Source organism: Tamandua tetradactyla, chromosome 6 (genome assembly GCF_023851605.1).
Source record: "Tamandua tetradactyla isolate mTamTet1 chromosome 6, mTamTet1.pri, whole genome shotgun sequence".
In the NCBI taxonomy this organism is placed as follows: domain Eukaryota; kingdom Metazoa; phylum Chordata; class Mammalia; order Pilosa; family Myrmecophagidae; genus Tamandua; species Tamandua tetradactyla.
In genome coordinates, this window is record NC_135332.1 from 163,133,888 (window position 1) to 163,160,916 (window position 27,029).

Here is a 27,029-nt window from a genome sequence, read left to right on the forward strand (position 1 = left end):
ACAGTTGCCTAAGATCAAATCTCGATAATAAATCCCTTATCATATAAATCTCCTAGTAGTTCAGCTTCTCTGATTGAACCCTGACTAATGCAGGGGGCTAAAGCAGCACAGAGAGGATAATTAGATGGAGAAAATTGAAACTAGCAGCATTCTTGTTAAGGAAATATGTATGTGGTTGGAATGAATTTTGGTTATGCCGTTTGTGGGGCTGTTTAATAGGCATACTGGAGTAATAATTGGTATATACTATGTTGCCTTCTAAGAAGGGAGGTTCTAATTCAGTTCAGGGCTTTTGGTTTCCTTCTGAGAGGGGAATGCTAGTTGGGGGAGGGCAGAATTAAATTGCTTGGGGGCAACAGAGAATTAGGAAGCTTCTGCTGGTGCAGTCACCACCCCCCTTTCTTCATACAGAGCCCCAGATCCTTTCTAAACACAGACTAAAACATATTTTAGGAATATCCACTTGACAGGCTTCCAAATTATTAGGTTGCCTGGGGCAAAATTCATGTCTCTATGTGGCTCTGAGAGCTATTTCTACTCCACCAATACCCTGCGCTAGCTGCTGACTTTTCCAAAATGGCACCTCAGCAACCTTTAACAGAGACTTTTCTTCTACTTTAGGAGCAGTGCAATGAGCAGTCAGCCCTACTTCCCAGTAAACTACCCTAAAGCAACTTCTATTGTTTCAAACAATTTATACAAGTTTCTCCGCTAGTTATTAAGGCACATTTGGGGCTTCATGTACGCAGTGATATTTTGCTCCTCTTTTGGTTTGAGTAACCTTTAAAAGTTTCGGATTCCCAGAAAATAACGTGGGACTGTGAGGTTCGGGCATCACTAATTGCATGGTGCTGTCTAATTCAATTTGTTCTTTTGTTCTGTCACCCACCGAGCACAAAAGAAGCTTCGAAAGATTGTGGGGAGAAAAATTCGCAAATTTAATCTCAATAGCATACATTAAAAATAAACAGAATGATGGTGACTCATGATAGAAATTTGGGCACTAATTTTTGGTCTGATTGAAAGAGCTGTTCGCCCTCAGGGCCGAATGACAATCACAATTCACAAATATTATTCAACTGCAGAAATTGTGCTTTGCCTGTAAAAATCATGGTGGCCACTCTTTTCTCTTTCCCTGTTTTTTCCAGTCACCCTTGTGAATAGGTTAAGTGAACTTGTATAAGCAGCTCCCTCAGCTCATCCATCAAATGTGGTCATCTATGTGAGCAAAAACATGAAAGGAAAGAGAAAGGAAGGAAAAAGAATGAAAAAGTATGCTGGAATCCATTAGGCATGCTATTTACTTATGATAACATCTTTTCTTTTTTTCTAGTACTTGACACTTTTTTGCCTCACTTTGCACCTTTTGCCTCATTTAAAATCACTTTTTCAGAAAGAGGGTAGTGCAGTAAAATGGCTAAGAGCTTTCAAGTCAGAAGGTTCTAGAATTTGAATCCTAGCTTAGGAATGTATTAACTTTCTGACCTTTGGGAATATATATTTTTAAAATTTCTCTAATGCTCGTTTTGCATCACCATGAAATAGGAATAATAAAATGATTATAATAAAAGTTATGCGACTTTTATTATGTGCCAGACACTGCTAAATGCCTTGTGAATATTATTTAATTTGACATTCACAGCATCTCTATTAAGCGGGGCAGTGACTTGGCCTCATTTGCATCTCACCAAATTCCTCTGTCTTCAGTGACACTCTGATTGCAGGGGGCCAGTGTGTGCGCGTGTGCAACACTGATGAGACTCTGCCATGGGAGAACCAGAACTCTGCCTTTCGATCCAGTGTGCTCCCCACTCCAACGCTTTTGGTTTTTTTGGCTTCTTCCAATATCACAGATCTAAATTCTAGCATTTATTCAAAGTTTTACCTGCTCTTGTTAAAGTTCTTTGTTGCCAGTCTCCAATGCAAAAATGGCAAATGAACCTCATTCTCTTTCCTCTAAAGCAGGTCCAGACTATGGAATTCCCTTAAATCCCAGCTGAGACTGAGGATGTTCCAGCTTTTTACTCTTAAGATCAAAGGTAGTTTTTTTGCCAATGCACACTGATGAATCCCAAACAGTGCTGATAACCGTTTATAGCTTCTTCAATGCAAACATAAATATTTTAGATGTCTGAACAATTTCCCATCACTGAGGCAGAACCTATCTCTTTTGTTCTCAGGGGGTTGAACATTGTGGGGCCTCTCAACTCCTACATGTCCATGAAACTGAGCTTTCTTTTCTGCTAATATCTGAAGGACTTAAGGTACCTCAATAGAAATATTAACAGGGATATATGTAAAAAGTGAAAAGTGAGCACAGTGTCATCCTATAAATGCTAGGTGCTTGTTTTGTTCTCTCAAATTTTGGCTGCCAGTTATTTTTATTTATACATGTTTATTTATATTCATGATTACAGGCAAATGTAATTAGATGTGCAATGTGTACATACCTTCATTCACCCACCAAATATTTATTAAGTGCTTAATGCAGACCAAGTCTGATCTAGGCTTTGAGGATACAATGTCAAACAAGATAGCAAAGTCCCTAGTCTTACAGTTTAGTTTGCAATGGAAAAATAGGGGTAACAAGGCAAAAAAAGAGAAAATAAAAAAGCAAGATAATTGCAGCTAGTGATAGGTGATATGAAGCCAATAAAAGAGGATTAGGGAATGGTAGAAGGGGGTAGGGTTGATTTAGACAGGGTAGTTGATGGGGGAGGAGGGGATTGCTAACTGAGGTGAGGCCAGAATGTTCTCTATGAGACCTGAATGAAAAGAAGGAGCCAGTCATGTGAAAATCTGGAACTCTGCAGAGGAATAAGCAAATCCAGTTTCCAAACTGGGAACATACTTGGAGAGTTGGAACAAAAGATAGAAAGTCCAAGTGGCTTGAGTATAAAAAGTGACAGAAAGAGAGGAAGATGATAAGACAGAAGCAGGGACAAGGGCAGAACCGCTAAAGGCTTGGAAACTACTGGAGGTTCCAACTGTCATACTGAGACCTGAATATGAAGGGGCAAGAGTGAAAGAGGGAATCTTTAAACAGGTACTGCTCTAGTTCATGAGGAAGGTAATAGAACACTGGGCTAAGGTGGTCGCTGTGGATATGGAGAGACGTAGGTGGATTTGAAATATATTTTGAGCTTGGGCTCCAAGGCATGCAAATGCGTTGGATGTAGCAAGTGGAATAACTGACCATTTTCTGAGATGGGGAGGCTAGAAGAGAAATCGGTCTTGGGGATGGGAGAAATCATATAGGTACAAAACACAGTTTTTATTTTATACCTTTAGTTTTGTATTTGAAATTTGTCTTGGTCCCCAGGGCTGTTAATGAAGAAATGTGTGATTATGAGCAGACAGTACTTTCAGTGTTGATTTTGTTGTTTCCACAATGAATAAGGCCCTTTTAGGGAGTCTAGTTTTCTTCCACCATCATGGTGTTCTCCATGGGAAATTCTTCCCTGAGCTTGCCTATTCACAAGTACACAAGATCCCATTCTTTGCCATGGAAATAAGTGGCCACACCCGCTGAAGTCAGCAATAGGAACTTGGCTTTCATTGTCATGAATTGTGCAGTTCACAAATCTTGAAGACCGAGTTAGGAAAAAGAAAGGACTGAGCAAAAGTGCCTGGCTCCGGCTTCAAGGGAGAGGTTGTGGAAACACTTCTGAAGCCTGGTTCTTATTCTTAAATATTGGAATAAGGTTTTTATCATAAGAAAAAAATTCCCACGTCACTAACATTTTTCAGTCATTTGGGTTCTGAGAAAGAAACAAAATCTTTTCCTTTGAAGGCAGTGAGGTCACTGTCAGCATCCCATGGAAGACACCTCAGTGGTTACTGGTTTTAATGTCGGCCCGTAGCAGGCTTCCCAAGGTGGAAATTCTTTGCCAGAGTCAAGGACGTTTGGTCTCTGCGTTTATGTTGATGGTCCTACCTTGGTGAGGTTAGCTAATAGCTGATAACCCCGGGTCCCATACACCAACTTTCCCCTCTTCTGCAGAGTTTTCAGAGTAAAGATGTTTTGTTTTGGGTTTTTTTTTTTTTTGGTGTCAACGTTTGACAAGGCTTGTGAAGAAACACGTCCCTTCATTTCTCCCGAGAAAATGTCTTTGTTGTTTTATTCCCTGAGCAAGTGCCTCCTGATTTTGCCACCGAGCGCACAGATCTGTGCTGTGATGTCGGGACCTCGCCAGCAGATGGCAGTCACACCACACTGCGCGTTGGCAGCAGGCGCAGCTCTAGAACCGCAAGCATTTACCCCCGGTTCGCAGAGGGTGGGTCCGGTGCGCTGCGCCGTGGCAGGGCGGGGTAGCTTGTATAGAGACGAACTCCAGGGAACCTACTACATAAGACTGTAAATTTGGCCTCGAATCTGAAAATGTTCTTAGTTGGAAAAGAAAACGAAAAGTGAGTAAAAACCTTACATAAATCTGTCAAAATGAGCTATGAGGTGAACACCCCAAGATCCTGCGCTTTGTTTCACATCAGTATCATCATGGGCAAGGAGCCGGCCTGAAAGCAGAAGGCTGGAGAGAGCTGCAAAAGTATTTTATTTTTAGGAGGATTAACTGAGCTCTGGGCGACTGGGTGGAGTAGAAGAAAAATAGAAGGAAGTCCGGTAGAGAAGGGCCTCGAATTTGGAATCTTAGGTGGGGTTTTCTTTCTTCCATGAAGCTGGTATTTCCAAAGGAATTCTTTCAAGGGAGGATAAGGATTTTCACCAAATAGAAGGGGAACATTGCATGCATTGTTACCATTCCAGTTTCCACTTGGTCATGTTTCCCTGAATTTCTGCCACCACAATCCAGCTGGATTGTCGTTACTCTTCCTTTCCCGCAGTTAAGTGGTTGCTTTGCTTTGGGGCAGAGGTGTGCTGGCTTTGGGGACAGGTGTAGGTGTTACGTGGCATTAAGAAGTCATTCAAATTGCTCCACCAGCAGTGTGGTTTTTGAGTCTGAGCAAAAGGCACATTTTGTCTCCGTTTGTTTGACTTGGTCTTTTGAGCTTATCTCAGCAGGAACAGTGTGGGCACAGGGCTGTTTAAGGAAAATGGCCAGTATCCATTGTTAGAGAGAAGCCTCAAATCCCATGCCAATGGGGTGCACGGGTCAGAGGTTTCTGCATTGTTTCTTTTGCCAGGGAACTATTGAAACCGGGGCTGTTGTTTTTGCCTCAACATTAAAAGGAGATCTTGCGATTATGTAGTGACAGAACTATCCTCAAAACTGCGATAGAAAACCTTATAGATTTCAGCAAAATGATGTCAACAGAAGAACCAAGAGCTTCCTGATTCTTTTGTCTTTCTAGATCTGTTGAGGGTTGAGGATCTGCTTATTTTTGTTCCGGTAAAGGAATGGTTACCTGATCATGCATCCATATTTGAGCAGAGCTGGAGCCCTTTTCTTCTATGACGTCGCCAGGGCTGGGCCGTGGAGACCGTCCCCTCGGTGTGCATGCAGTAAGGGATGCATTTTCCGAAGAGAATTCAGTAACAGGGTGAAACTGACTGAAAAGTTGATCTGTTTTTTATTATCACCATGCCTTGGCTATTCAAAGTAATGTCAGAGAAAGTATCTTTTTCTGGTTTCAGTTCCAATTACTGTGGTTGCAGTGGAGTTTCAATGACACATTTGTAAACTTCGAATGAGGTTATTTTAAATCACTTATCCTTTACTAGACATTGGCTTCTTATGGACACTAATTCAGAGCACTCCCAGTTATGCCATCAACCTCTGCCACGAGTGAGCTCCTAACGTGTTCATTTCTAGAGGAAATTCCTAGTGGTTCAGAATCCTTTGAGCTTGCTTTCGGTGCAGTTCATGTTTCCAACTCCCATGAGGCTATATATTACTGCATTTAAACAGTACATTTGAAATAAACAAAGATAGCTATATGTGATGTTTCTTTTCTGGGTTATTTTTTCCTGGTGTGAAATTTCAGCAGGTTTAACCAGATAATAAAAATATTTGCAAACAACTGGAATCAGCTTAACTATGTATTTTTAAAAGCATTCCTTGAAGACTGTTGCACAGAAATTGTGGAAAATTTTAGGAATTGGAATTAAGATGGAACAAAGAATCAAATTCAAAGAAAAATACCTGAAGAAATGGCAAAAGATGCTGGTCTTACACTGTCAGAAGAAGTAAGAAGGCAATGTTTGAATGTCCTGATCATTTATCCTGAAATTTGGATGCTAGTTTTCAAACAGCAGAAGAGAAACTTCAGAAATTTTTACCAAATGCGATAGAAATTTTTGATGAATTTTCTGGTGAAAGTATCCTTAGTGAAATTTTTTTGACTGAGAAACATTTGGAAGTGACTAGAATTGATCCCAAAGAAGACATGGAGTATCTGCAATTTCTGAAATGTATTCGAAATGAGGTTTTTATGAAACATTGGCAAGCTTATATTTACATTTAAGTTTTTTTTTTTTAGCTATTTATATATCAGTTGCTTCATGGGAAAGAAACTTTATGATGTTAAAGTTAATAAAAAATGTTCTTCCATCAAAGATTAGTGGGCATAGATGGACAAATAAGCTTATAGTCTCGATAGAACCTGGATATGTGAGGGAAATTGATTTTGACAAAATCATTGACAACTTTTGGAAGTTAAAGCTAGAAAAGAGAAACTGTGATTTAGTTGTTCATTGCTGTATGAGACCAATAAGTATGTATAAATTTTTTCCTTTCTAAGTAATACAGTAAAGTCATAAAAATGATTACTCCATCACTTTTTCTTATAGTCATGTTTATTTTTGTTATTGTTAAAAATTTAAGGCATTATATATAAAAGTTCTATAAAGGAGCACTTTTACTCGACGTTTATTTTCTGACATTGTTGTTTTCATTTCATGTGATGAATATGAATAAGTATTAATTTTAATCACATCAAGGAAGGGGTGTTAAAAATGATTCTCTGAGCGTCAAATACTCTAGGTTTGTCTGTCACCATACTTACTGGTCACAATGGGCTAGGCTACAATCATAATGAAAGAATAAACTCTAAAGTCTCAACGGGGTAACTCAGTTACAATCCGTTGCTTCCTCACACAGTGTCTAATATGGAAGCTCCTGACTGGGAAGCAATGCTCTATGGTTTTCTCCAATTGGTGGCCCAGGGAACTGCCTTGAGCCCCCCATGTTGTCGCTTCAGAATTTCCCTGGCAACATCCAGCTGGTGGATGGGGACGGAGAGACGGGAAAGAGAAAATCTTGAAGATTAGGGAAGGTATGTGATGGACGAGTCTGCAAATGGTGCAGGCCGCCTCCATCTCTTTTCAGTTGACCACATTCAGTCATGTGGTACCCAGCTAACTGCAAAGGAGGCTGGGAAATTTAGAATTGTGCTCCAAGGAAAGGGAACAGGGTTTGTGAGCATCTGACAGCTTCTGTCACTCTACCTGTGTTCAAACTGCTATTATCCCACCCCCTTACCATTGTTCTGTCTTGCTAAATGCTATCTCTGCAGTCTCTTTCTATGCTTTTAAAGCAAGTGAACTGTTTTTTCTTCTCAAATGAAATATTCTATTGCATCCAGTTTTGCATTACAGATATATATTGGATTGGAATAGGGGTGAGCAGTAAGAAACATTATTTAATTAGTCTTTTCATTAACCCACACACTTCCCCTCTCTCCTTATCTCACCATTCCTGGGAATTTACGTCACCTTTGTGTAATTTCTGGGTTCTAAGTAACTGAAGTTGAAAATCATTGCAATCGGCAAACTGGACCATTGAAGATTTTTGAGTAGGGAGTGTTGCTTAGAGAGATTAAAGTTCAACCTCTGACATTTAAAACTGCCTCTCCCTGCTCTGTACTTTACAACTTTATCTTACTCGACTCTGCTTAATGTTCCTTAAAAGTTCCCTACTAATTTTAACTTTTGTGTCCATATATGCTACCTTTTGACATTGTTTTCCATACTGAATTTGTTTTCATTCATTTAACCTTTGAATGCCGGGCCTCAGGAAACCTGTGATAAGAGAAACTAACTCCAAGGGAAAGGATCCTCAAAATATTAAGTTTAATGAAAAAATATAAAAACAGAGTTGAATATTCATATGAAAAGAACTCATCCTTCTGTATATGTAAAGATCTTTGTTGGTTTCCTTGTTTACCCTAATGTCTTGGGGGGGCTCAATAGGTTACCTTAATTGCCAAGAAACCAACCAATTTGCAAAAGCCATCATACTAGAGGAAGGAACATTGCCAGTTCTGGGATTACCTTCCATGCAGGAAAGGCCACTGGGGATGACAGGCAAGGCAAGTGAATGTCAGATGTTTAGTTTGTTTGTGCTCGTTAACCAAGGCAGACCTCCATACCATGCATGCAGGCTGGTAGTCTGTCTGATTTACAACCCAAGATTAAACTTCTGGGATTTCACTTTTATGAGTTCCTCAACACTTCTCCCAAACCTCCCACCACTTCCTTTAGGAAGAACTAGCTAAAATCCCAACTATTCCACCCAATTTACTGTTCACTTCATTTGCACTGGGATTTTCTCTTTATAAAATCATTGGCATGGGGCAGGGGTGGATAACCACGGTGTTAGAGGCAGAGCAGAGCTTCACCTTTTTTTAGAGGCCCTTACCCCATTTGTCCTGGACCCAAAACATTCCTAGCTTATCACACTGTTATGATTCTAGGAATGTAAACATTGCTTCTTCAACGATTTATACACACCACAAACTATTTCCAAATTTGCATTTTTATTTATTTGAAAGTATTTTCTTCTGGAACAAATCTGAAATTGCTAATTCACTTACTTTATATACTTCTGGTAGGAGATACCAGTGTAATATCACTTTATACACTCTGGATGTCAACTATCTACACCCTTGCCAGAACAAGGTAAGGCCTGAAAATCCTTTTATAAACATGAATGATAGCAAATATTTTCTCAACATTTAAGATCAGAAGATTTTCCCCCTTTAGTCTGTTAATGTGAATAACACTGATTGGTTTTCAAAATGTTAAACCAAACTTTCATTCCCAGGATAAGCCCAACTTTGGTTTGTGGTATAATCTTTATATATCATATATCTGGCGTTATTTTAATGAGTGAAATTGACCAGATTTGTATTTTTCTTGTAGTGCTTTGTCTGACTTACTTTCAAGGTTATGATGATATCAAAAAATCAATTGGTAAGTGCTTGTTTTCTTGTTCTTTGTAAGATTTTTGTCTTAGACTGGTGTAATTTTTTCCTTAAATGCTTGATAAAATTCTCAGTGATTTCATCTAGACTTGGCATTTTTTTGGTTTAGTGTGGAAACAGTTTTAATCATGGTTTCAATTTATTTAGCAGATATGAAATTATTCTAATCTATATCAGATAAGTAATATATTGTTTCTTATCTGAAATTCAAATTTAACTGGACATTCTGTATTATAACTGACAACCTTATAATACCCTATTATATTGCTAATGTCTGAAAGATCTGGAATTATTGTAACCCTTCCATCCTTTCATTAGGTATTTGTACCTTTTCTTTCTTTTTTCCTTTTTGATTAGTCTCACTATAAGTTTAATTAGTTTAAACTCAGTTTAACTAGTCTTGTTAAAGAACCAACCTTTAAATTATTTTCTTTACTATTTGTTTTCTTTCTCATGAATTTCTATCATGATTTATTTTCTTCCCTTTTTTGTGTGTTTGGTATTAAGTTTGCACTTCTAACTTCCTGAGATGGATAATTTGATCTTTGAGTTTTAGCTTTTCTTCTTTTCTGATATATGAATATAGATTACCTCTAGGTATGGTTTAACCCAGTCACAAAGAGCCAAGCTCAGGAGCTCGGATTTTATTCTTATAGGTGATAAGAAACTGCTAGTTTTATGCAGAAGAGTGACAATCTCATATTTGCGTTTTTGATAGGTGCCATTTGCTGTGTTGTGAAAAGCCAATTTAGGGAGGCAGGAAGACTAGAAGTAGAAGGACATGTGACTGAGGACATGATATTGAGGAGTGGCCTTAGGAAAGGGGCAATCGTAGGACACAGAGTTACCATTCTTAGAGAGAAGACTTAGTCAGAGGAGAACAAGTGCCTGGCTCCTACTGGATCACAGCAGTCAAGGTCAAAGGGACTTGGTGACAGAAGCTTCATAAGTGTTTTCCGCTTTAGATTTTTCACTAGATTTTGTATGTATAGAATATGAAGACTATTCTATGTATGAAATATATATGTATATATATATAAACATAAACGTATACTTTTTCTAAATATGGAGCTTTGTCAAACCTCTAAAACAAAGACTGTTGTAGCAGCTGTTCCATACATGGTCACACGGCGTGCAAGTATTTTGGCTTCCCAGGCATAGCTAAGCTCCACTGGTGACCTGCAGGCCAGCGGGCCATGCAGTGGTTCATTTGGCCCCGCCGCCAAGGACACTGGCTGTCCTCAAGTCCTTGTGGGGTGGCACATAAAGAAAAGTCACAGACCCTGAGCCACGCCAATCCCTGGCCTATTGCTTTCTCTTTTCTGTTTATCTGGTTTAGTGAGGTAGATGCTATCCAAAGTGGTTTCAGCAACTCGATAAAGGTAGGTTATACATAAAAGTCAGTTTTCATTTTAGTTGTAGATGATAAAAGATAAAATGCCTTACCTATTTTATGAGATGGCAATTGAATTGAATTCATAGCGAGTCAGATCCTGTATTGATCTTTATTTTTTTTTTTTCATGGAAAGAGAAAGAGATTGGGTGGGAATAGAACTTTGGTGGTTTGTGCATAGGTAAGCATCCTTTCTTTATCTGAGGTAGATAATTTTTTCTTTTTACACAAAGTGAATAAGGACATCTTTATTGAATAATCATCTTTAGAAAACCAGGGGAATAGAACATAATGATTCCCCAAGAATGATTTGAAACTTATAAATCGTCTATCGTCTAACCAAATTCCTGTGTTTTAAGGGTCTTGTTTCTGCCTCTTTTCTGGCATGCTGGGGAGAAGCCCATAGGTTTGTTTCCTTTCTACCATTGTTTCTCTTGACCTGCCATTTCTAGGACTGCTTGGCTGACATGTTTGTGGAAACAGAAAAATGCCCTCTTCAAAGGAAATAAATTTTGTGACTACAAATTTGGGTATTGAGGTAGAGAGTAGCCAATTCCTTCTGGAATTTGAACGCTTCCTTGAAGTTCCCAACATCATTCTAAGTCATAGGAAGCTGACAACTTTGAAAATTCTTTGCAAAAATAAAAGAAATCACTTTTATAATCACAGAACACCATCCTATGACACACTGCATATGGCATGTCATGGTTTAAGTTTTAATGACAGAGGATGGCTTCTTTTAATTAAAGCTAAGATGTGGGTTTGGGTGTGATTATAGGAAAAATAAATATGTTCCTTCCTTTTCCATGATCAGTTGAAACTTCTTATTGTGTTTAAAACCAATACAAACAAACCAACTAACTCATGTTCCATTTGACTGAGGCCTTTGATTTAATTGTAAAGTTTTTTTTTTTTTTTTTTTGCCAAGGACTCACTAATGGAAATTAAAGAAATTGGAGATGATCGAACAGCCTGAGATGGCATCACTGTACTCATTTTATTTTAATTTTAAAAATTATTTTTCCATACATACGTCTCTTTGTCCATGAGTGGCCAGGAATGAAGCATTAAGATTTGTTCATGATTAGAATGATTAGAAGGGTATGCAACTATCTATCCATAACATCTAAAATATAGTGACGTTTAGACAAAGATAGAAATGAGGAAAGATGAAACATCTACCCTTAAGTAGCTCCTAGCATGTGGAGAGTACTCTAAATACTGAATAATATAAGCAGTGCTAATAATAGAGCCATATAGAGGGAGCAGTGGGTCCGATTGAAATACAGAGGGAGAAGAAAAAGAATCCTGGGTGAAATAAGGAGGACCTGGATCAAAGATAGAATCTGTGGTGATGAAGAGAGGAGGCAGATTAAAGTGCTTTTAGAAAGAAAAATCATAAAAATTAAGAGCTTGGTTTAGAATCCTGGCACCACTCCTTTCCAGCTTACTGGTTGGGTCCCTCATGCGAGACAAGTTGTTTAAATTCTCTGAATCTTGGTTTTCCCATTTGTAAAATGAGGTAATAGTTTCTATCTCATAGGGTGTTGTGTGGATTCAGTGAGAGAATCTGAAAAGTTCTTACTGTATAGTACTTCGCACATAGTGACTCAATACATATTGGCTATTATAATTATCATTACTGCGACTTAGGTGAGAAGTCATGTGTTATTTGAAAACACGTGAAGTTTTGAATGAGACAGCCTGTCATTTGAATCCCACTGCAGTCTTGTACTGCCTGCATAACCTTGGGCAAGTTGCTTAATTTCTTGGTTTTATCATCTGTAAAATGGGGATTGCAGCCAATTTTGTGGGACTCTGTTTAAGGAAATAGGAAAAAGTATGAAGAGAATATAGCACCACATCACAACTCAAATGACTTTTACCATTATTGGGAGCTGAGAGATAAGTTTAGGATGACATTTTCAGATTGGTGATGTGAAAATTAGCTTGATAATCTTGACATGTAGAGAATAGGAGGAAGAGTGGAATTGTGTTTTAAAAAGGTGAGTTCTGTCTTAATCATGGAAGAGTATCTCTGGTACTTCTGCCACACAGTTGGAGATAAGGATGTGGTTCTTAGAAGAGTTCCAAGCCTGGGAATATAGATTTGAGTACTAGCAACAAATAAATTGCATTTGATTTCATGGACATGAATTGGAGAACATAAGCTGTTAAGGGGTATGATAGAGAAAAAGAAGTCTCTGATTGAGACTGAGCAGAAGTAGTGGCATTAAGGAGGAAAACCAGTCAAGAGGGTTATCATGAACACTAAGAGAGTTGAGAGTTTTGTTAACAAAGACTTACAGGGGCCAAATGTCAATGGAGAGAGAACTGAAACAGTGTTTGCTGGATTTGACAACATGGAGGGCACATGGTGATTTTCACATAGTGGGTTCTCCGAAGCAATGGGATCGGGAGGCAGATCATAATGGATTGAGAAGATCCCTGGAGAGGGAAGAGGGAAGTACATGGGGCAGTATAAGCCAAGTTCAAACAGGACTCCCAGCTGTCCATAGCATCACTCTATCAGAAATAAGCCCACTCATTCACATGAAGCTGGGATGGATTGAACATCTTAGGAAGGTAGAAAGTTTAGGATGCATTGGACTACGATATCCTGATACCAAAATCTGTTTTGGTTTGCTGAGGCTGCTGGAATGCAATATACAAGAAATGCATTGCCTTTTACAAAGGGGATTTATTAAGTTACCAGTTACTATTCTAATGTCATGGAAATGTCCGAACTAAGGCACCAAGAAGAATATACCTTCTCAGAGGAAAGGGTAATGGCATCCAGGGTTCCTCTGTCACATGAGAAAGCATATGATGAAGTCTGCTGCTCCTTCTCCCCAAAATGTCTCTTGGCTTTGAGCTTTCTCCAAAAGGTCTCTCCATTAAAGGACTCCAGCAAGCGGATTAAGACCTACCTTGAATGTTTGGGGTCACATATCCGTGGAAACAACCTAATCAAAAGGTCCCACCCAACAATAGGTGTTCCCCCCCAAGATTGGATTAAATGAACCTGACTTTTCTGGGGTACATAACAGCTGCAAATCAGCACCCTTCCTCTTTCCACTCCTGCCCTGATGACAATGTTCATCTTTTCTTTAATGTCTGCCTCTACCTTCACACTCCCAGGAGGCCCTTCCTCAGTGCTATTTTCAACCAGCTTTAACCTGAATTAAAAAAGGCTAGGATCCATATTTTAAAGATGGCCACAAGTTATCATCGGAATAAACTGTTTCTATTCCTTCTATATCAAGTCCCCTGCTTTGGACAATTCACTACATTAGATACAAGCCCACATAAACACATTGTATGCTTGTAGAACATACATTTATTATGTTTTAATCAAAATTTTATAATATTTATAGATCTGCTGAGGATATGACACTTTCAGAAGTTGTTAAAGAGACTGTAAATTGATCTAAAGAACTTTTTCAGAAAAGTAATGGGTGTATTCTTTGACCTAAACAATCCACTTTGGGAAATGAATCTTACAGAATAAAAGGACATTTCCATCATTGTTCTTTTTAGTGACAGTAGAACTGAAAACAGCCAGAATAACTATCAGTAGAGGAAAAGTTGACTAAATTATAGCATTCCATACTGCAGAATATAATGACCAGGGGTATGCCCATATGTATTATTAAGAACAAAAGCAAGCAAGAGATCTATATGCATAAAATCATCTCATGTTTAAAAAAACCCATATGTTGCCTTTAGAAACATTTATACATACACCTTTGTGTCTGTAAGTATGTTTTTATTTTAAATATGTATTTTCTGTTCCATAGTGAAAGGTATGTACCAAACTGTTAACATTGGTAATGTGAGGGTTGATGGCGTGGAAATGGGTAGGCTGTGAGGGTTAGTTTTTCTTAAACCCTTTGTATTCTTAGACATGAGTATTAGAAAAGCTTACTTTTTAACTTTTTTATTTTTTTAACTTAAAATAAAACCTATAAATTGAAAGGAAAAATAAAGCTTTCACTACCTTTTGTTTTTTTTTTTGGAAATTATAGGCCACCTATTTTGGAGCAAGCTGTAATGGACAGAGTGAGGGATGAAATGGTAATTAGCAAAACTTCGACGGAAAAATTTAGCTTTGGATTTAAAGGATGTCAACAATGATTGGTCCCTGTGATGGGATTTGAGGAACAAGTATTGTTATCCATGCTTAAATAACAGGTCTTCTGAGCACATGTACTTTTAAACTTGATTTCTGTGTGGGTTGATACATTAGGGAGTTCATATACTGACTACTATTAATTGTAGTCCTCATTGGCCACCTGAAAGAGCAGGGCTTGAAGGTGTGATATTCAGATAGTTAAGTGCCAATGAGGTGGTATCACAGAAAAGTAGCACCAGAAAGATCCTAGAATTATAATGGTGCCCCATTTTGGTAGAATTCTGTAGGGGATGAATTGAAAGAGGTATTAGAAGGTCAAGGGGCGTAAAGCAAATGGGAAAAGGGAAAGGAGAGAATATGGGAAATGATAATAGCGCCTCCCAACCAGTTTAGGGAATGAGAATGTAGGGGAGGGATGAAGAGAGAAGTAGAGGGAAACTGGTACAGGGTGTGCTTTGTCAGCCAAATCAGTGAGACACTTGGACAGGTGACAGAGTAAGCAGAGAATATGAATGCAAGTAGGTGATGGAAGGACAGAAAGGGGCATGGTAGTTCATCTAAAACAAATATGCCTAATTTAAAGTTTGCCTAGCATCGGCCTTGCTTGTTTTTAGTCTCATTCACAAGCCAAGTGAATTCCTATGTGTAACTTAGAAAGCGAGAGAGTCTAAATTAATATCTTGCATTTACATAATTGTCTTTCACAACTAAGATGTTTTAAGCATCCCAAAAGTTTAATGTATCCATTCTGTGCACAACAGCTTTAGATAATGCATTTAGATTTCCCTTTCTGAGAAGTTTCTTTCTTTTTTGCTAAAATAGATCTTCTTGAGATAAGGAAAATAAATGCTGTTTATCAAAAAATCTTAGTAAAAATATAAGGGACACAATTAGTTAGCATTGTAACAAGAATAAGGCCAAAAAGAGAACAAGAAAAACCTAGTTTTGATTTGAGGAGATATGAGGTAGCTTTGGCATTTTATGGAAGTCATTTAAACTGTTTAGTTTTAGTTATGTCGTCTGTTTAAAATTAGGATATCTATAACTTCTGTGGTCTTGTCTGGTACAGAATTCTAATAGGTAGAGGATTCTTTGAAGTTGATGATCAAGATCAATTGGAGGGGGCAGGCCAAAGTGGCTCGGTGGCAGAGTTCTCACCTGCCATGCCAGAGACCTGGGTTCAATTCCTGGTGCCTACCCATGTAAAAGAAAAAAAAGAATCAACTGGAGGGAGCGATAGGAAATAAAGAAACAGACCTGAAAGTCCAAGATGGTTGTAGCCAAGAGTTAAAATTTGGAGTTTGACTGACATGGGTTCAAATTCTGGCTTTGCCAGAATACTAACATAATTTGGGGATAGATAATCTGTGTCTATGTCCTTATTAACAAAAACTGAGGGCAATAATAGGTATCCATCTATTAAAGTGGTGAGTGATGAATGAGGTAATATTTATTAGATGCTTAGCATGAGGCCTGGTAACCTTGAAGTGCTCAAAAGATGGTAGAAAATAAAGCATATCATTTTTGTTCATAGAGGAACCATATTTTTTTTTATTTTCCTTTTTTTTCAGTTATGTATTATCTTCTGCGGAAAATACAGTTTAAACAACACAAGTAAATACATAGTAGTTTAGCAATGCACACTATGCATACAATTTCATAGCAGGAAGGAAGGAAGAGTCAAAAGTTGAGCAAGTGAAAGAGGAATATTATTGAGAACGGAACTAGCCAGCCAATGGCTAAGCATTCAGTGAGAATGTCAAAGAACAATTGAGTTTTCTCTTGGGTCAGGAACACTGTGAGTTATAAAACACAGCACATGTCCCCTCAATGGAGTTCTGTAGTAACTCCATGAATTCTCTACTTCCAGGAGTGTCCTGTTTCCCTAGTCAGATTGGGGCTGCTGATTGTGTTAATACACTTGCATGTTTGTGGTCTTCTGATAGGCTGACACCAAGAGATGATGAAATTCATGTAGTGCTTTATTTAATGTGAGAAAATGAAGCTTTTAGAAAGGGGCAAGAGCGTATTTGAATATGAATTTTGGATAGGGCAATATGTGGCCAATAAATTTTTTTCATCAAATTAAGCAAGCAATTGATATTTATTCATTGCCTTCTGTGTGTTGAAACAAGCCGTGATCCCTGCCCATGATGAGCTTACAGTCCAGCTGTGAAGCCCAGGAAGGGGCATTTGGAAGGAAAGAGTGACCTAATGGTGCTTGAGACAAATTCCTATTTTGTAGAAGCTTACATGATGGGAGAGACGGATGTGGAGGAGGAATGATATTATGCTGTGGCGGTTATAGGAATTAATACAACTGGGCAGAATGATGGAGAAGAAACTTACCAAATAGTTGTATTGTATGTCCATAGGAAGCAAGTTGAGAATGTCTGGATAAGTTTGGAAATTAATTGTGCAGAATATTGGGAGAAAAGATAGGCCCAACTAATTTGTATTCCCAATTCCTAGGATAAGCCATGTGTTCTGCCTGATTTTGCCTAATTCTTCTGCTAAAGCTTTGAGTTAAAATTAATTAGCATGAATGAAATCATGAAAGCATGACATAACAGCATCCCCCTATTTTCAGGTTCCAAAATCTTCCACTCAAAGATTCTATTCAAATTGGTGGTTTTCATTATTCTGTCATCATTTACTGTCAAGATGTGGCCTTACACCTGGATCTCATGTACTCGCATTCCACCCAGAGTGGGGGTGGCACCCTGTGGGAGGCCCCACGAAGCTCCCTGAACGAGCCATCACATGTGGCTACACATGTAGGGGCAGGGATGGGAGAAAAGTCCTTCCTTTCGGTAAAAGCGCATTTGATCTTTTCCAACCACAGCAGAGGACAAGGCAGGTTTCCTGGAAGAAGCTGAAGGGAGGGAAAAGGAAAATTAGAAGGCTTCATCTGAAAAGTTGGGGCTAAGCTTGAATTCCTAATTGCCAGAGGTCTTTTCCAAGAAGCGCGTTTGTCTGTGGTATACCAGCCTTCAGCTGGGTGGCTCCTGGATCCTGGCTCCCTTGTCAACCCAGCTTACTGGACCAGCACCATCAGCTTCCTTCCAGGAAAGTGGTGCCCATCCTCTCTGGTTTTCTCTTGAGTTGGTCTGGCCCTACTTAAGAGGAAAATAATTGGTATTCTTTACTCCTATGTTGGGCAGGAATTTCCATTTGAGCCACCCTTCTCATCAAGGCCAGCCCTCTGTGAAATTATTATGCAGTAGACTGTTTCTTAAGCACTCCTTTTTTTTTTTCTCCTTTGGTGCCCCTCATTCACCCTGTCATTCTGTCTTTGACCCATATTTTCAGGGCCCTCATGCTTTCTTATGACTGTCAGGGTTATCTTCACCCTTGTCACTCTGGTACATGCATCCAACCAGTAAACATCCCTTCCTTCTGGAATTTTCAACATGCTTTAAAACTTCCAGTCTTATGTCTCATACAACCATCTGCCAGACACGATGTTAGATACCATGGGGACAACAATAAATACGATATAGCCTCCACACCTATGGAGCCCCCAGTTTCCTGAGACAAAGCGGCAAGAGAATACAGCATCATGACAAAGAAGCAAAGGCATGAGAGAGCACAGAACATTGGAGGAAATGTCAGCAGGCCATTGTGGAAGAGAATGTAAGGCCCCAGAAGACATGCTGCGATTTGTTCTGGAGAGGACCAAGGACTTGTACTGGATGAGACATGGAAGAAGGTGAGCTTTGTCTCAAGAGCTGTGGGAGACCCAAAAGAAAGTTATACAAGAAGATAACATGATCAGATTTGCAATTAGAAAAGTCTCTTGTTTAAGTAAAGGCAGGAAGTACATGAGGTTGTATTAGAAATTCAGGTGAGATATAGGGAAGCCTAAAATGAATTAGTGGCAGTGTGGAGTGGACAGATTCAAGATATATTTGGGAAAAAGAAATTGTACGTTTTGACGGCTGCTTATGTGACTATTTGGAGACATAGGGAAGGAGGAGACGGAAAGGTCTAGAATGGCTCCAGGGCTTTGGAAATGGAAGGACAGGGCATTGTAGCCTTCAAGAGATGGGAGAATACACAAGGTGGAATTGATTAGGGACTCTCATTTTGATGATGTAGGTGTAGATGAGTCTTAACTCAATATCAGCAACTTACTAATCAGTCCATATGCTGCTTTCTTATCAAAATAGCACCATATTTGTTAAATTAATGCATATCTCTTTTGTTATACCCTTAAAGAATTTTGATAATGATGGTAATTTTAGAGAGCAAGAAGTGCATTTTAAAATTTTTTGGTTGGGGGTTATGGATCAGGGAGTTACCTGGACTCAACTCTCGTACTATGAGTCACTATACATCATTGCTTCCCACATAATTTTCTCTCATCTTATATTTTGTATTTAAAATTTATTTCTTCTAGTGTTTGATGCATTGTTTTCTTCCTTTGCATTCCAACATTGTCAAACCCTCCTCTCTATGCAATGCGCGGGTTTATAGCATAAGGTAATTCCCAGCTTTGTATATTTGTAATTTAAAAGGAAAGGGATGAACATTTCTTTTGAATGGACTCAGGATTCAGAAAGAATCTCTGCCTCTACAACAGAAGACATGTGTGGTGAGATATGGTTGCTGAGCCATGCGAACATTCCCCAGTGCCCTACCAACTTCCAGGCCAGATATGCCCAATAGTGTTGGCAGACTTAAGGAAAGTAAGATACTGGAAACAGAGAAAACTCTTTGATTTAAAAAATGTCCATGTAACCTGGTTCCTTTGTTTCTTTCAGTGCAGCCCTGGAATATTTATTCTCTTCCATCCCTATTTCTTGGTCTGAGGTCTCAAGTGAAAGTCTTAAGCACTCCTGGTCTCCTGCTCCCACCAATGGTTATATTTTTGTTCGGATGAGATAACAACAGAGCTTTCTCAACAGTCAAAGAAACAATGAATAAAACAGGAAAAATGCTTAACTAAGAATGTGGAACCAGAAATCTTGTAATTTTTGTAGCTCAAGTGTAATGCTTGGACACATACTTTCACCATCCATATAATAAAGCATATACCTACTTAGCACCCTTTCTCATGTGGTGGGAAAAGAAAAGATCTATTTGTTATGCAATGTGTACCTAGGAAGTGGTTACAGATTGGTTTTGGCATCTCAGAGATGGTTTTGGATAAGATTTTGTTTTTAAAACTTAAACCCAAGCTATGATTGTATGCTGTAAGAATTCCCCATACTCACTAGCTGCTCAGTCTCCTAAACCCACACTGAAACCCTGTAGGGCTATTGATATCAGAGGAAATTTACAGAGAAAAGGCTGAGTTAAGTTACCTACTGAAAAATATGGAAATGCCTCTGGTCTTGGTTCTGCAGCTTAGCAATGCAATTGCCATGGTACTAGGCAGTGCTCAGCTCAGCTTGTTGGATGTACATTACTTGGATGACTTTATCCAAATGCCATGCCAGGACCTCAAATCCAGTGACAGAATATGGATTGACAGTAGGAGGGAGCGGTCACAAGATACTTATTCCAGTGGGGCTAAGGGTAGGAGAGAGATGTCACATTTGCTCACTCCAATTTTTCATCCTAGATTGAGAAACAGTGACTCAATCAACTGTTATATGGAAAGATAAAATTCAACAACTGAAAGAAGCTGACAATAGAATGGGAGAGAGAGCAGGGTATATTCTTCTGTAGTAGTATTTTGTAGAAACCCTTTTGTCTACTTAAATTCTAGCAAAATTTACACAATAAAATTGTGAGGCTGTGATTTTCAAGAAAGCAATGATCATGTATTTTCAGCATTGTAGCCTCAGCATCCAGGATGATTTCTGGTATATAGTATGTGATCAATTAGTGTTTATTGACTAAATGAATATATGATCAAATGGCTATATTTATACAGAGATTTACATATAATACTCATAATCTTTACATTATGATTCTTACAGTAGTATAAACTTTGTTACCCACTATTTGTACCAAAAACTTTACAGTTTTCCTGTAAAGGAACAGGTTGTAACTATTTTAGATTTTGCAGGCCAATGGGTGAATTTAGGATTATGTAGGTACTTATATAACAAGACAGAAAACAAATTTTCCCCAAGTCTTCATTAAGAAAATAAAAATATGATAATGATAATTTGCTACACTTTTTGCAATGGAATGAGAAAAATGGAATTCTTTGGGGGAGGACAGCAGTTCACTCAATTGTGGTTCAAAGTTAGTGTTCCTTGCTATCAAAGTCAATTGCAAGAACTCCTCTGTAATTTCTGATCGATAATGAGAAATTTCAATGATTTCATTTTTGGGTTTGAATTTCATATAATTTTTGCATTCCATGAAATATTACCCTTGTTTTTAATTTTTTTCAACCATTTTTTCAACCATCCTTGGTTCTCAGGGCTGGCAAAAACAGGTAGTGGTGCCTATTTATTCCATGGTCTGTAGTTTGCAGACCCTCAATCTTGTTTTCCAAAGCATTCAATTTACTTCTTTATTTTTGAGACTGTCATGGGGAGAAATTCGAGCTGGAGAACTTGCATTTCATTACACTGTTTACAATATGTCACATAGTAGAAATGTCGCTAAATTTGAGAAATTTCCTTGCTTTTAAAATCATATTTTCATGTGGTCTGAGAACCACCAAAAAACCATTTTTGGTATCTTCTTGGTTAACCTGATACTCTCAGCAAGACTGGGCTGGAGGACAAGGACTTGACAAGGACTTCCTTTTCCTGGGATAAAAATACAATGACAAGGACAAAATTCCAAGTAACTGCCAAGTCCACTGAGTGCCCAAATTTGAAACTATTTTTCTTCATGTTTTCTTTTTGGTTGGAAATGCCTAACATGCTTCTGTGTGTCGTAAGCCTTAGCTCCCCACCATCACGTCTAGCCTGTCTTCCTTCCTTCCTCCCTCAAAACCCCAGATTCTTTAAGATGCATGTCACTGACTTACCCATTTCTCTCCTGCTTGTGTTCTGAAGAGGAGAACAAGTCCCTTATTCTCATGCACTGTGACATCAGCACCTGGCCTCCCCTATCGCTCTGTAAATCACAGCGTCGGGTGGCGGTTAAGAGCAGAAATTCTGGAATCAGACTGACTTGGTTGAAAGCTTGGCTCTGTCACTTACCAGCTATGGGAACTAGTCTGGCTGTGCTTCATAGTTTAAAAACTGTGAAGTGGTCGTAACAAAAGTACCTACTTCGAAAGTATGTTGTGGAGATTAAACTGAAATTATCCATTTGTTTGCTTGATATGAAATGATTGCCTGTTTTTCCCGTGAAGATGAAACTCCTTGAGGGTAGGAAATCTGTCTTGTTCAACTATATCCCTGATGTCAGTTTTCATTTAAGACTCCATATCAGACTTAAGCCCTCACTCTTAGTTGCCAGGGCTCTGGCACTGCTGAGACCATCAACAGTCCTTAGTCTCACCACTTTCAGGGATCTTGACTAACCCAGCTGGAATCAAGGCAAACATGAAAATTTACACACCCTTTTCTGACTTTTCCATCTCTTTGGAAACAGAAATGGTTTGGAAAACGTGACATTTTCTAAGATGGTTATAGAAAGAATTTGACCTAGGCAGATATCTTCATTCTTTTTAGTCTCAACTTTCTCAAGTCTTTAGAATGATGATGGTCTGAATCTACTTTCCAGAGTTTGTTTTATGCAATAAATTAGTAAATTTCACTGTACAAAGATGGTAGAAAATCGATAGGGTTGCCCTTATTCTTTATTAATTTATTTTATTTCTATCTCTAGAGTTTTGATGCCAATACAGTTGAACTTTGACCAAATCTGGAGACCACATTCCGTTGACATCAACTAGTCCTGTGATATGCTGTCCACCACACCTTTAGCAATAGCTTTCTCTGAGTCACCTGTTCTGTTTGGATTTGGAGACAAGATATACAGGAAAAACTGGTGAATGTAGAGATCCAAGCACAGTCTCAGAGATCCAAGCCCAGTCTCAGCTACTTCATTACTGGATTGTGTTGGGCAATTGCATAGCTTTTATTTTCCTCATCTACATAATGACAATAATAATTGCAGACCCTATCTCATGTCTGGTGTGTGTGTGTGTGTGTGTAGTGAACATCTATTGGTTTGTCTTATGAGATTAGCCTCCAGTTCTCCCAGATATTTTTCCCATTCATTGCCATTTACATCGTTTCTCCAGAAATGGGAAGAGTTCATTGGCCCAGAGGGTAAGCAGGATAACCAGAGGTTTTTTCCTCCAGGATATTTTGAATTGATATTGCAAAGGAAATCAGTATTTCTTCGGGGGCGGGGGGCAGGCATTTTTAGAGCGAAATCTTTTTATACTTATTGGTAACACATTTTTCAACCAAAAGGAAGAATTTATTGTCTTTGATAAGAAAGAATAAAAGGCACATGCAGAGAAGACCAGAGAAAAGAGATACAGAAAACAACTTAGGAGACTTTGAGTTGCTGGTTCTAAGCTTTTCTAAGACCCTGCTGCTCCCCCTAGCTTCATTTGGTCTGCTCGTTTAACCCTTCAGTGGCAGATTGAATCATGACCCCACAATGGCATGTCCAAATCCTGACCCCCAGTCCTATAGGTGTGAACCCATTTGTAAATAGGATCTTTGAAGATCTTAAGATGAGGCCAAACTGAATTGGGGTTGTCCTTAATCTGGTATAACCAGACTCTGTAAAAAGAAAGTTTGGTCACAGAAGTACATGCTGCAGGAGGAGACAGGACAAAGATCACCATGTGCTGGTGGCAGAGACTTAGTCATCACCAGCATACTACAGAGAAGGCAAGGCCTTATTGATATACATTGAGGTTGGACTTCTTTAACTTCCCAAACTGTGAGCCAATAAATTCCTATTGTTTAAACCAATCAGTTTATGGTATTTTGCTTAGCAGCTATGTGCAAATTAAGATACCTTCTTTGGGATTTTTTAGACAATTTAAATGTGTTTGAGTGTATTTCCGATTGCTACAGCCAGTAGATCCACAACCAATTCAGCCCTGTGGTGACTTTTTGTAAATTACTTACCTACCTTGAGCCTCTTTTCTCTAACTGTAAAAGGCAAAGTCCAGCCTTGCTGTGCCCTCAGTTTCTGTAGTTATAAGGGCACAATCCTTATTGACATTTAAAGCACCTAGCACTGTGCTTGGTACATGGTCAGTGATTCACGCTTGGTAGCTGTTGTTTTGATTAACAATGCACTCTTGTTAATAAAAGGATTGTTTTGAATCATGCACATGCTGTCTTCCAGTCTGCCTTGTGAATAACCGTTCTGAGGGAAAGAAGACTGAATGGCGTACACAAAGTGCCATGAAGCAGAAATTGCTTCTTACAGGGATTTCTGGAAATCAATGAGGACAGAGAACAGCAATGCTGACAGGTTGATGAGGTCCTAATTTCTTAATCAGCCTCCAGGGCACCTAGTTAAATAATCTTGGCCACTTTTAAGTAGAATTTCTGATTGCTACCCTGAAAGTAGCATTTTATTATTTTTTGTTTTTGCTTTTGTTTGGTTTTACTCCATTTAATTCATGCCATTAAAAGAGGGGTTGGAAGACAGAAAATGAAATGATAGAAAACAGTAAGAGTTATGAGCCAGCAGTCCTGAGATGAGTAATGTAAATAGATAACCCCATTTATACAGGATAACTAAGAGAAAAAGAAAGCAAGTTATAAAAAGTTAGTTTCAATGAAATGTAGACAATCCATATGCTAGAGATTGAAACTGTAAGTGCTTATCTTGATGTACTTGCATCGATATGCCTTAGGTCAAGACTATTTGTGACCATCATTGCTCCATCATCCACCTCAGATTCCATGTACAGTAATTGTCTATGGACCATTCTGTGCAATCCAGATGGTTACCTCTGTCTCTTTCACTCCACATATTTACCAGAATTAGAGTAGGCAGAAATACTCTTATGATGAAATGCAGTCCAGTTTTACGTGGTATCAGACAGGACTGAATTTTAGCATCTGTCTTTTAAATCTTTTTCAGCATAGTGCGAGTATTAAATGAACTGAATTCACCTCCTCCTGCTGCAACAAAGAGAAATGCAAGTGTCCTCCTTATTGCTTATGACCTTGTAGTTTATCTGAGTGAACTTGAGAAGTAGTATGGTCTAGTGGCATCTAACTTCTATAAGGAGAAATTCAGCATAAAATTCTGGAAAAACAAAAAGCAAAAAAAGCTTTCTATTTGGTAGACATTCAATCTTAAATATCCTCAGGCAACAAGTCACTTTATTATGTCTTTGGTAGAGATTCAGTCTCTTTCAGCCCACAGGTAGATTTATTCTGTTATTCAGGCATGCATTTTATTCCTAATTCATCCTGCTGGTTCCTGCAGGATCTAGTTCTTAAAATGAGATGTTTCCTAGTTTATGTGTTGATGTTCTTTAATAGATGAGGGCAATAGCTAGTTACACACACACAGCTGTGGGATAAAATGTATGTAAGACTAAATTTTTTTAATTTCATGTTGATGCCAGACGATGAGGTTTCAAACAGATACACATGCTTGAAAAGATCAAAGCTCTGTTCTTAAAAAAATAGAAACTTCACATTTAGGCACCTCGGCCTCTCTACCTGTACTGGCTACTGTAATTAAATTTAATGCATGGCATATGACCATTTTGCCTCTGCTTACAGGAAACAAAATACTGCTCATTGTCTAGGAAAGAAATTGATTCTTTGACTTGACCCTAACCTCTAGACAAGCTCGAGTCTCTCTGTTTCCTTTGGATAATCTTGTTTTTATTGCTATTTATTCTATTTAGAAAGTGTGTTTAATTTTCGAGCACTTTATTTCTGAAGACGTGGTAGTATATTTCAATTTTACTTCAACAAGAATTTATTGAGTACTGTGCCAGTTATGAAGTTATTGTCTCAGCTTCAGACCTGCCCTTCTATACGCTGCTTTGTGAAGCTGGGGCTGGGACTGGGTAAAGCGCATTACCTCTTTGCAGCCGGCCCCGTGGTAGGCTCTGCCAGTAGGGGGCGGTAACGGGAGCCTGCGAGATGTGGAGAGGGAGAAGGGACCTCCTTCCTTCCTGCGACCCATGACCTTGCTTACTGCTTTCTGTTCCAGGCAGTAGCCATCAAGAAATTCCTCTCTTGAGCCCACAGCTGTGATTCCTTTTGTAGGAACAGCTGAATCCAGGGTGCAGTTCTTCCGACGTGAACGCAATCCGTTTCCCACCAGCACTAGTCCGCCGGCAGCCCCTCTGCAAAGATCTGCTGCTGGGCCCACCGGGACACCCCTTGGATCTTCGAGACCCCCCCAGCCGCAGGGAGACCCCTCTTCGGAGATGTGAGTTTGAGCTCCGCAAAGTCCCTCCTCTAGGTTTCTAAGATTTAATAACGCCCATATCTTCTTTGTTCCCCCAAGCCGGACAGTTGGTAATTGCTTTCTGCAGGGAGTTGTTTTTTGGGATACCTAAGAGTTTTCTTTGTCTATTCCAGGTATACCTAATTAACAACTTTATAACCCGTTAACACTTATTTATATTAAGCTCTCTCCCTTCAAATAACTGGTGTGATGTTTGTCTCCCGATTGACTCCTCACTGACACAGGTACTTTCCATGTATCAGGCATAGATACAAGTGCCAGTGAAAAGTCATTATCCAAATAAAGCCCCTGCCTCATGGGGCTGACTGTCTTCGAAGGGTGGACAGGCAATGCTCCCAAGTATATATTTGTGAATTGGTGATCTGTACTATGAAAAACAAAAACAAAAAAACAGCGAAACTAGTAAAGGGGTAGAGAGTGACCAAGGTGGCAGTGGGGAGCTGCTAACGTATGGGGTGGTGGGAAATGAATGGCCTCTCTTGGAAGGTGACAATTTAACATACGTGGAGGAAATGTAGGATCAACCTGTAGAGCTGTCTGGAGCAAGTGCATCTCATGCAGAGGGAATAGGAGGTGCAAAGTCCCTGGAGCTGAAACATGTTTGCTCTGGTCAGGGAATGGAAAAGTCAGTGTGTCTCTAGCAGGGGGAGCAGGACGGGAAAGTGTTAGGAGATAAGAGCAGAGAGGGCCTAACACCTGTGGAGTGCTGCGTTTTCATCCGTGTGATATTGTAAGCCACTGGAGAGTTTTGAATAGGAGAATGACAAGCAATTCCTCAATGATCAGAGTCTTACTGAGCATCTGCTTTGTGCCAGGCACTGTTATAAAAACAAACAATATAATATCAAAAAAGAGGGTTTCTTCTTGCTCTTCTGGTGGAGGAGACAGGGGACTTCTAACTCAACAGAGAACATGTCAGATGGAAGGTGCCTTGGAGGCAAGTAAAGCACGGTCAGGTTGTAGTGAGTACCAGAGAAGAGCCTGGAGGGTACAGAAGGGAAG

General features: G+C 39.1%; 1 long non-coding RNA gene across 2 annotated transcripts; it reads left to right on the forward strand.

The window, feature by feature from the left end:
• Window positions 1-4,310: 4,310 nt before the first annotated feature.
• LOC143686470 (uncharacterized) lies at window positions 4,311-25,982 on the forward strand. 2 transcript variants are annotated; one of them, XR_013177178.1, is made up of 4 exons: window positions 4,311-4,410; window positions 7,059-7,233; window positions 9,101-9,151; window positions 25,823-25,982. It is a non-coding gene; the product is annotated as an uncharacterized LOC143686470 (long non-coding RNA). The 2 variants fall into 2 exon arrangements; XR_013177177.1 differs by lacking the exon at window positions 25,823-25,982 and adding an exon at window positions 22,440-22,659.
• The last annotated feature ends 1,047 nt before the right edge of the window (window positions 25,983-27,029 follow it).